Source organism: Castor canadensis, chromosome 1, assembly GCF_047511655.1.
Source record: "Castor canadensis chromosome 1, mCasCan1.hap1v2, whole genome shotgun sequence".
In the NCBI taxonomy this organism is placed as follows: domain Eukaryota; kingdom Metazoa; phylum Chordata; class Mammalia; order Rodentia; family Castoridae; genus Castor; species Castor canadensis.
This window is the reverse complement of record NC_133386.1, coordinates 144252920-144264946: the sequence shown is the minus strand read 5'-3', so window position 1 is coordinate 144264946 and position 12027 is coordinate 144252920. Positions and strand designations below refer to the sequence as shown.

Below are 12027 nucleotides of genomic sequence, written 5' to 3'. Positions count from 1 at the left end.
GATTTATGTAAACTAGCAATTCAGACTTGAGAGTCATACACATGTAAGTAGAAATTGAAACAATTGGACTAGATGAGATTTTTTGACTCAAAATGGAGAGTAAGAGAAAAAGAAGGCCTAGGATAGAGCCAGCATGCAAAGGACAAACAGATATCAATAGAAAAACCCCTTAGGCTTAAAAGGATTATAACTAGAACACTGGTGTCTCAAAATTTGGGACGCAAAGGTCATTTTGTATCTATCTCTCCTGATAGATTTTGAGTTCTTGGGGGTAGATCAACTTTCACATTCTCAGAATTAAAGTTGACCATGCTCTAGAGTAATAGTTTAATAAGTATATTTAGCCAATAAACTTTGAAATTAGAACATTCACTGCTGACCTCTATAGAACTACCTCTTGAAAGGGGCAAAAGCACAAAGCATAAAAACACAATTCAAGATCTTTGGTAATAATGAAAAGGAAAGACTGTGGAGCTTATAAACAAATCTATAAATTAAAATGAGCATTTTCCAACTCACTTTATGAGGTAAATACTACCCTGGTACTAAAACCAGACAAATATATCACAAGAAAACAAAAATATCTCATAGGAATATTCAGGGGAAGATCTTCTATAAGATAATAGCACGTCAAACCCTACCACATATAGTAAGAAATATATACCATACCAAGTGGGACTTTTCCTAGGAATGCAAGGTTGGCTTACTACCCTCAAATCAATTAATATAATGCATTATATCATGTCAAATGAGTAACAAAATCACACAGTCATCTTGGTGATCACTCAAAGAAAAAGCACTTGACAAAAATCTGACACTTTTTCATTATAAAAGCCCTCAGTAAACTAGGAATAAAGGTTAAAATTTCCAATCTATTAAAAAGCATTGCTGGGGGTGGGGGGGACACACCTAAAATTATACTGAATGTCAGAAGACCAGACAGTGCCTGCCTAAAATCAGGAACAAAATAGGAACCCTCATCATTGCCATTTCTGTTCAGTATTGTATTAGAGCCTCCACCAGAGCAATCAGGCAAGAAAAATAAATGGAAGACATCTACAGTGGAAAGGAAAAAGTAAAATTATTTCTAGTGACACATAAAATAATCTTGAATACAGAAAATCCTAAGATATCCACTCCCAAAAAGCTATTAAAACAAATAAATGAGTTCAGTAAAGTTATAAGAAACAAGATTGGTATACAAAAAATTGCATATAAAAATCATTTTATTTCTACACACTAGCAAAGAACAACTCAAAAGGAAATTAAAACAATTCTACTTATAATAGCACCAAACAATGAAAGGCTTAGGAATAAATTTAATGAAGTACAAAACTGAATACACTGTAAACTCCAAAGTATTTTTGAGAGAAATTTTAAAAGACCTAAATAAATGGAAAGTCATCACATGTCTATTGGATTGGAAAACTTAATATTATTAATATGACAATACTCCCCTAATTAATTTACAGATTCGACACAGTGTTCCGACCAAAATCACAGCTGACTTTTTTTGCAAAAGTTGCAAAGCTAATAATGAAATTCATATGGAAATTCAAGAGATTCAGAACAGCCAAAATTAGCTTTTTTTTTTTCTGTTAGCAGTATTGGAGATTGAACTTAGAGCTTCATACTTGCAAGGTAGGTGCTCTACCACTTGAGCCACATTGCCGACCCTTTTTGCTTTGATTATTTTTTGAGCTAGGGTCTCACTTTAGGCCCAGGTGGGCCTAGACTGTGATCCTCCTATTTATGTTTACCACATAGCAGGAATGACAGGTGCACACCACCATGCCCAGCTATTGTTTGAGATGGGATTTCTTGATCTTTCTTAATCTTGCCTGGGCTGGTCTCTAACTGCAATCCTCTTGATCACCTCCTCTCAAGTAGCTAGGATTATAGACATGAGGTGCTGTGCCTAGCCTAAAATAGCAAAATAATCTTGAAAAGAAGAATAAAGTTGGAAGACTCTCACTTCCCAATTTCAAAACTCACTGTGAAGTAATCAAGACTATATGGTACAAACATAAAGACAGACAAATATATCAGTAGAATAGAACTGCAAGTCCAGAAATAAACTCTTACATTACATTTATGTCATTGTCAAGGATTCTTGACAAGTATAACAAGAAAATTAAATACAGAAAGAAATTTGTTAACAAATAATTTGGGAACAATTTGATATCCACATGCAAAAGAATAAAGATGGACCCTGTATTAGTCAGCTTCACATTACTACAACAAAATACCTGAGAAAATTAACTTTATGAAGAGAAAAGTTGTATTTAGTTCACAGTTTGTGAGGTTCAAAGTCAAAACAGCATAGTGCAGGTTTGGTGAGAGCTAATTCTGACTGTCTCACCTGATGGCACAGGTAGCAATGGCGGGTAGCACATGTCAGAGCAAATGTTCACATCTTCAACTGAATCTGAGGGAGAGTTACGGGGAGGGTCCTTCAGTCCCGTTCAAGAGCATGCCCCCAGTGATCTAAAGACCTCCCAGTAGGCCCCGCCTCTTAATGGTCCACAGCACCTCCCAATACTGCTGCCTTAGAGACCAAGCCTTTACATATGTATCTTTGAGGGACACACATTCACCCATGGCAGACCCTTACCTAAAACCACAACTGTTAACTCAAATGTATCATTGACCTAATGAGTAAGAGTTGAAGTTACTATAACTCTTAGAAAAAAAAATCATAGAAGTGAATCTTATTAATCTTGGATTAGACAATTTCTTAAAGCACAAGCAGCAAAAGAAAAATTAGAAAAATTAGATAAATTGAATTTAATCAAAATTAAAACTTTTGTGCTTCAATACTCAACAATAAAAAGACAGTCCAATTTAAATGGGCAAAAGATTTGAATAGACATTTTTCCAAAGAAGATTATAGCTGACTTCTGGTTTGACAAGCACTAGGAGCTCCACCAGGTTCTCACTGTGAAAACTAGAGAAAATTCCCTCCTACTTCCAGCAGGGGGACAGAAAAAGTAACAAATCTGAAATATATCCAGAGCTCTCTGTTCTTAAAAATACCTGCCCTCAAGGGAAACTACTTTACCAGAGTCTAATTGACTTTGGTTTTACTGAACACTAACCAACATGGAAGAAGAAAAATCCTTTTTTAAAGCCCCATTTAGCTCTCCTGTCTCTCTAAGATGTAGAGTTTGGGGAGAGCTGAGAAGCAATGGTGAAGGTCACAGTCCACAGACACAGACTCACAAAAAGGCTAGAGATCTAATCATATGTCTGTAGAATACTTCACACATAATCACAACATTAATAGGGCTCCTCTTTAATAACAGGTGGTTACAGTTAAAATAACTGCATGCCTCAGACCCTATTTAAGAAGGAGTCTATAGGAAAACCCAAAGACCATAGAGAAGACAAAAACAAGAGGAAAACTTAACCTCTAACACCTCAGCTACAACAAACAGTAAACACGGCCTAACTCTTAGTTAGCCAAATAAACATAAAACTTTATGTTAAAGGTCTATCTACCTCAGTTCCTTTTGCCTAATACATCATGTCCAATTCATCAAAATATTCCAAGGCATGCTTTTAAAAAAAACGTCTGAAAAGGCAAAACAAGCAGCAGAAGAAGATTTACATATGACACAGATTTTGGAATTATCAGATACAAATTTAAAATAACTATGATTATATGCTAAGGACTCAAATGAAAAAGCAGACAGCATGCAAGAAAACATGGACAGTAAACCGAGAAAATGGAAATCTAAGAGACAATCAAAGGAAAAAGTTAGACATTTAAAATGTTATGAAGGAAATAAGACGTATCTTTGATGGGCTTATCAGGAGACTGGATATGACCTAGGAAAGAATCAGTAAGAAAGATAAGTCAACAAAATCTTATTAAACTGAAAAGCGAAGATTAAAAAAAAGAAGAACATCACAGGAATATCAAAGAACTGTGAGGAAATCATGAAAGGTATAACATATATGTAAAAGAAATACCAGAAAAGAAAAAAAAAACAGAAGTAACATTTGATGTAATAGTGCTGAGAATTTTCTGAAACAAATGACAAAATCCTGTAAGCTCAGAGAATATTAAGAAGGAAAAATACCATTAAAAATCTATGTTTTGGCATATCATAGTTAAACTACAGAAAATTGAAACAAAAAGAAAATCTTGAAGGAAGTCAGAAAAGATATACAATGGTCATGATAGATAGATAGATAGATAGATAGATAGATAGACAGATAGATAGATGATAGATAAAGATGCCCAACATCATGTCACTAAGAAAATGCAAATCAAAACCACAATGAAATACTACTTCACACCCACTAGAATAATTACAACCAAAAGAATTAATAATAAGTGTTAGGAAGGATATGGAGATATTGGAATCCTCATACATTGCTGTGGAAATGTGAAATGATGCAGCTACTTTAAAAACAGTTTGACAAATTTCCTAAAATATTTCCTCAAAATGTTAAGCATATAGTTATAATATGTACCATACTAGCAATTCCACTCGTGGGTATATATACCCAACATAATTGAAAAGATTTACAAAAATTTATATACAGATGTCTGTATCAGGATTAATCATAATAACCCTAAAGTAGAAACGGTCCAAATGTCCATAAACTGAAGATAAACAAAATGTCATATCCATACAATGGAGTATCATCCAGTCACAAAAAGAATTGATGTACTGATACATGCTACAATATGGAAATGTCAAGCTAGTGAAAGAAGCCAGATGCAAAGGCCATTTTATATGACTCAATTTATATGACATGTCTATAGAAGACAAATACATAGAGACAGAAAATAGATTACTGGTTGCCTAGGTACTGGGAGGAAGAAATGAAGTAACTGCTAGTGGGAATAATGGGTTTGGAACATGGGGTTCCTTCTTGGGCATTGAACATATTCTGGAATTTAACTGTGATGCATGCACTATCCCATGAATATACTAAAAAAATTCTGAATTTTACACTTTAAAAGGGTGAACTTTATGGTATATAAAATTTGCCTCAGTAAAGCTGTCAGTTTCAAAAAGTGAAGCAAAAGTAAAAACTATTTAGAAGTAGTCACAACTATATAATCAACAATAAAGATAAGCAGGGATGATGATCCCAAAGTCAAATTTGCCTATTGTGGTATGAATGGGACTGGCAAATATTCTGAAAATGATTTCAGATGTCATTACAGCAGAAGAACCATTTATCAATGGCCTGCATGGTATCTTAGAAAATTGTCTTGAACTAGTGAGTTTGTAATAGAATTTATAGCATTAATTTTATCTCATTGTAGTAACTATCTTATCTCATTGTAGTACCTATTATCAGTTTACCAACCAGCCTGGAAATACAGTATGACCATTTTTCAGACCACATTTACACCCTATTAAAATTTTGCATGTGCCATGCATGCAGATTCACACCTGTAATCCTAGCACTTGGAAGACTGAAGCAGAGGCCAATCAGAGCTACACAGCAAAACCCTGTCTTTAAAAAAACAAAACAAAACAATGCACAGAAAGTAGTGAAGAAAAATGCAAATTATTGGATTGAAGAAATTTTGAGAGAACCCCCTCCCAGATTGTTTATAAAATTTTTTACAATTGAGTCATTCCACAACATTTGTAGAGTGAAATACACAAGAAAATCCCATTCCCAAAAGTCATAATTCCAAAGTAAGGAAAAACTTAGAATACACTGAAATTTGGCTAACCATGGCAAAATGACTTCAGTGAAGCAGCTGCAAGTAAATTAAAACTAAAAGTAAGCTAACCTAACTTTAAGTTGTTCAAATAATACTTTGCAGAAATCTTCAAAAGTAGTTTAAATTATTCCAACCATGCAGATTGTAAACTTTACACATAATTAAAAGAATAAAAAGTTTAATAAATTGACAAAATTAGTAAACTCTAACAAATCATCTATGAATTAAAATCCAGAAAACTGGCTCTCCTTACTTCCCATCCCAGAGGACAGGAGTCCTTCTCTCCTCCACATCAAATCCCTGCACCTGGGTTCTAGATTCCATCTCCTGCTTTCTCTGGTTTTTGCTCCATGGGAAAAAAATTGAGAGTTTCTTTTTTCTTTCCTAGAGTCTCTATAAGGAGTTAAAGTCCTTCAGAGTCTGGAAAACATACTTAGTCCTGAAAGATTCCAATTTAAACAATGTAGAAGGGCCATTTTTCTACTTTTCTGTTCACTTATTCCAGGGCTGGGGTCTATGGAGGCACCTGTAATGACTTGTGACTTCTCATGAGTACTTTCATAAGGCTTGGAACAGTCTGAAACCAAACCCTAATACTACCTAGTGCTTCTTCCTCACTAAGGAGCAAATGAATGAGGGAGCCACTGAAAACTGTCTGCCTGCCATCCTGTCATTTAGGATCCTCCTTCACAAAGCAGGCTTTTGAGTCATCTTTTCTCTTCCATTTGATCCTGCCCACACTGGTCTGCCCTTCCTTGCCCCTGGTTAATCTGCCCTCTAGCTGCCTCCCTGACATTTGCTCTTCCCATCATGGACTCACCCCTCAATCTTTCTTGTTCTGAAATCCCGGTTCATGGTAACAACTGCCTAAATTCTCAGCTCTTTATACACTCCTGTGTCTCTACTTCTTTGCTCAAGTGCTCCACTTCTTCACCTTCTTCCACATGTATGGGGATGAGAGGGAAGGAACCACCACTCCCCAAGGTCCAAATAGAATCAAGTACTTCTCCATCCCTACACCCCTAACTGTAGAACCATGCCTTATTACACAAGCTTCTGCACTTCTCAATGTAGTCATGAAATGACTGTCCCTCTTTGTCATCAAGGACTTTGTTCTCTCACCCACATCAATTTCTTGGTCCTTTAGGCCTATAAGGCCACCAGTCATCCCCCTTAACAATGTCTTTTTCCTTCAAAACTTTCCTCAAGACTTAGAACATATTGCCTCTTTCATGCCCCATTTTCCACAAAATCACAATTCCTCTCCAGAGAGTGAGGCCATCAGGTAGGATTGCCTTAAATTCCTTCCTCCTCCACTGCTATCCCCTCATACATGCACTTTACATCCTCATCCATCCTCCCTTTCAATTTGATGTACCATCAAATTGAAAAAAAGAACCCTTCCTGATATGGCTGATTCTTTAACCATGTTTCTTCAGTCCATCTTCTTTTCTCTGGGACCAGGTTCCACTAGCCATTTGCCTCTCTCTCCATTTTTAGCCATTTACTGAGGTGTTGTTAAACATGTTCCTGTCGCTTTCTCTCAAACAGCTCTCTCCTCAACCAACCCCTGCTCTTTTTTTCTCTTCTCTTCTCTTTTTCTCCTCTCTCTCTCTGTCTCTCTGTCTCTCTCTGTCTCTCTCTCTCTCTCTCTCTCTCTCTCTCTCTCTCTCTCTCTCTTCTTCCCTTGTAAGAGTGATTTGTGGTCCTTGATTCTGTTGTCTCAGTAACATCTTTATTCTTGAAACACAACTCCCTTTGTGTCAATCATTCAGTTAACAAATATTAATTCAATATTGCCTATGTGCAGGCTATGATAGTACACAAACCAGGTTTACTGTTTAATGAAGCCTATGGCGTTCAATCAAATATTCACTCAACTGAAAGAATGTAAACTTGCAATTGAGATAACTGTCACAAAGGAGAAGTACCAGGCACTATGAGAATCTACAACATAGTTTTCTGCCTAGGCAGAATCATCAGAGAAGATTTCTGTGATGAAGTGATGCTTCAGCTGAGAACTGGAGGTCAAATGAGAAGTCATTTACAGTATGCACTGATGAAGGGATAAGTGTATGCCAAAGCATTTTAAATAATCATTCTGAATGTGAGCTGTGGTCTTTTAAGTGATCCTGGTCTGAATGGGCACAAGAGTTAAGTCACTCCAGGCCATCCAGAGTCCTTCTCTAGGATTTCTGAGCTTCTTGTTATTGTAAGGACTATTTTTAAAACTAACTACATATATAATATTGATTTGAAGATTAACTTTGAAAATCTGTAGAAGAGACACATCTTCCATATAGAAGGATGCCAAATAATATAATATAAATATGTTATATTATGATATGTATCATTTGTACCCTTCTAGGAGGTGGAGCTTATCTCTCCCTCTCTGAATATGGAACTTAGTGACTTACTTCCTAAGAACAGACTATAGAACTGAAGAAGGAAGCAGCTTTACAGTAGAAAGACGTGGCAGTCACAAACTAAACCCAGTGACCAAGATTAACATCACCATGAAAATTCTTGTTGATAACATATATTCCCTGATATGACATGGTAAAAAGGGAACTTCACCCCTGTGGCATTCTTTCACCCTAATCTAATCATAAGAAAGACATCAGCAAAGTTGAATTGAGAAAAATTCTACAAAAATGTCTGACAGTACTCTTTAAAACTGTCAAGGTCATAAAAAAGCAAGGAAAGATATAGAAACTGTCACAGATCAGAGAAAACTAACTAAACACAATGACTAAATGCAATGTGGTATCCTAAATTGAATCCTCGGATAGAAAAAAGTCATTAGTGGAAAAACTGGTGAAGTCAGAACAAAGTCTAGAGTTCAGTTAATAATAATGTACCAATGTTAGCCGATGTTAATTAGAGGAACTTGGGTAAGGAATATATGGGAACTCTCAGTACTATCCTTACAACTTTTCAATAATCTAAAATTACTCCAAAATAAAAAGTTTTACTAAAAACTCAGTAGGAGAAAATGAATCTGACAAGCAAAATGAAAAACATGAAATACAGACACAAAGTCTTGATGGTATTTTAGGTTCTGTTTCTATCCAGGTTTGGTTACCTTCTTTCTTCCTAAGCTAATTCAAATTTGGTTTAGTTCACATGCAGTTAACTTTTCACACTTTTTTTGTGGGGGTAGGGGTTGCTAGGATGGATTCCAGAGCCTTGAGCATGCTAGGCAAGAGCTCTACCACTGACCTTCATCCCTGTTTTGAGACAGGGTCTTGCTATGTAACCTAGGCTGGCATCAAACTTAAGTTCCTCCTGCCTCAAGCTCCCAAGTACTGGGAATACAGTTGTGTGTCACTACTCCCAACTCTCTACTTCATCCCTATCTCACTGTGGCCTAGTACCTTTCCCCACGTGTCCTTTGATCACTAAAAGCATCATCTATGTCGGATTCCAAAATCTAATGGAGTCAGTCTGACTCTTCCTAATATGGTATTTTCACTTCATCAACTCTTATCCTTGTAGCTGTTTCCTTCCTTGGCTTCTAGTATAAAACATTACTCTACTCTCTTCATTGGTTCCCAGTTCATTGACTGCTCTTCCCAATCTCATTCATGACTCTTCTTTTGTTACCCACTCCAGACACTCTTTCCACTACATATTCTCTGTTGGTGAGCATATCAGTTCTCACAGCTATTATTGGAGTTTTAGGGCAATAGTCCTGGTCCCAAAACAGGTGGCTCAGCCACCCACCCCAATTCACCAATTAAAGAGATGAATAGTGGTGAAGGACAGAGAGAGGAGATTTATTCAAATATGGCCGCTCAGGAAGAACAGTTAAAGGAGTTCAGTGACCAAGTCTATCTTTGGGGTACTAACATAAGCTTTAAGTTTAAATAGAGGAAGAATCATGGAAGGGGGAAAGTGGTATACACAATTAAGCAGTCTTGGTCAAAGTATGGTCTGGCTGATTATTATATCAGTTCTAGTTCTGCAAGGTGGTTTGAAGAAGTCCTTATTGGTTAAGCAGATCTTGTTCCCATGAGATGATTGTTCCTGCTTGGGTTTGGAGGATGATAACTCTGCTGTTCTTGGATTTCAAGGTAAATGCAGGCTTGGGACAATGACTGGAGACTTTTAGGTGCCTTTGGGTAAAGGGTGGAGGGTTTGGAACAGGACATTGTAAAAATTGATAGTAAGATGTTTCAGTTACTCTTATCTTTGTGCCTTCAGCCTTGAAGAGGGGTGAGGTAAGTTGGGTGGTTTTAGATACATTTCTTGAATAATTAACATGTCTACATATGGAGTTAACAGGAGCCTGACTAAAAGTTTTAAGATAAATGCAAAATGAAGGCAGGTATGTCAGGCTTTTACCCTGATTTTATTTACCTTGTGGCCTCAAAGGAGGAGTCAGTGCTTATGAGGTCCTTTCCCCCAGTACTGGGAATTGAACTCAGGACCTCAAACTTGCTAAGCACTAAGTGCCCTAACCCTTTTGCTTTTAGTTTAGTTTAGTCTAGTGGTTTTTTTCAAGATAGAGTGTCAAACTTTTGTGCAAGGTCAGTCTCCAACTACTATCCTCTGGTCTCCTTCTCCCAAGTAGCTATTATTACAGGTGTGTGCCACCACTCCTAGCAGGAATCAGTGCTTTCTGGCAAAAGCTGTTATAGCTCTACTTACTCCCTATGTCCTGTCTTTGAAATAACAGCCCTCAGCTCAGCACTCTTCTGAGGTTAGGTTTTCTATTCAACCACCTTTTAGACATCTTCAGTTGAATATCTCACATATATACAATGAAATTCATCATCTTACCTCTCCCCACAAACCTGTTCCTCCTTAGTCTCTCCAGTTTCTTAAGTATCATTGCTAACATACAACCCAGGAACTTGAAAGCCATCAAAGGATTCTCCCATACTACACCTCTCATTTCTAGCCAGCTGCCAAGACTTCCAGTTTTATCTCTACAATTTCTCTCATTTCTTACTTCTCTTTTGTAATACTACTATCACCTGTCTTGTACTTTAGATCATCCTTATATGCTGGACAATTAAAAATGACTTCTATCTGATCTCCTTTCATCCTCATTATTGCAATCCAAATAATGTTGATGACATATCACCTGATCATTTTATACCCCTTATTAAATAAACCCTTCAGTGGTTCCTCAGAACTTAGACCTATAATATCCTCCATGACTTGGCCCTGTTTACTCTTCTTGCCTTTTCTTGTCTATATGCTCCACACTTCAACCAAGTCAGTTTGTTCAGCACTACCACCACCACTGCCTCTACAGCATTTTCCATAACCAGAGCTATTTTCTTTCATGCAGTTGTAATTTTGACATGCTGCTGTTTACTCCACCTGAAAGTCCTTTCTCCAACTTCTCCATTTGCTATGTTCCTACTTCATTCTTAAAGATCCAGTTCCACCATCACCTTTGTTACTCTGTTTGCCAGTGTCCCACCCCTAGTCTGGATCTGGAATCTCCTCTATGTCCACAACCCCATGCTTTCCTCTATCATTATACTTTCTGGTGCCAATTTTCAAGTCTGTCCTCACAGCTTACTGTGAGCTGCTTAGTCATGTCTTAATTAGCTATGTGCCTTAAGTATAAAGCTGCACATAGCGTGTACCTTTCATGAAAGAAAGAAGTAAGAAAATAAGTGTAGGTTCTCCTATTTGAAAATTTCTCTTGCCCCCTAAAATTCCTGTCCCCTACCCTACCCCACAGGTTTTTCTCCTTCCCTGTAGTCAAGCCCTTAAAGAACAAGCTTTACTCCAAGTCTTCAGTTCCTCACATCTCACTCATTCCTTTATTACTGAGTGCTGGCCATCTTCCATCCCTGCAACTCCACCTGCCGTGTGGTTATCAGCCCCAACTCTCCTGACCAAATCCAATGGCTGATTTTCAGTCCTTATCTCTGCTGTGTCATTGAACTCTGATAACTATATGCTGTACCATGATTCTTCTTAGTCCTTACCCTTGTCTTCAATTGCTCCACTCACCTCCCTTTCTTCTTCCTCCCTCTCTGCCCATGCCCACTCACTTCCCTTTGAGAGCTGCTTCTCCTCTTGTTAACCTTCAAATGTTGGCGCCTCTAAGGGTCTTTTCTCTTCTTAACAAACATGTTCTCCCTGAGCAAAGTTATTTAGTCCCTCAGCTTTATTTATCATCTATCACATTACCATATAAGGCAAACCCAAACCTAAACATTTCCTCATTTTCCCAGTAAGAAAAGTCTAGAAAGAATTTTTTCCTTTGGTGCTGGGGATCAAAACCAGGGTTTTATACATGCTAAGCAAGTGCTGTACACCTGAGCTACACCTCCACCCCCTAGAAAGATTTTTAACCAACC

At 37.2% G+C, this 12027-nt stretch overlaps 1 long non-coding RNA gene across 3 annotated transcripts in view; it reads right to left on the bottom strand.

Annotated features, from left to right (window-relative positions):
* LOC141425912 (uncharacterized) overlaps nt 1-12027 on the bottom strand; it is a 97670-nt gene that overhangs the window by 59094 nt on the left and 26549 nt on the right. The gene's annotated exons all lie outside the window — the stretch shown is intronic.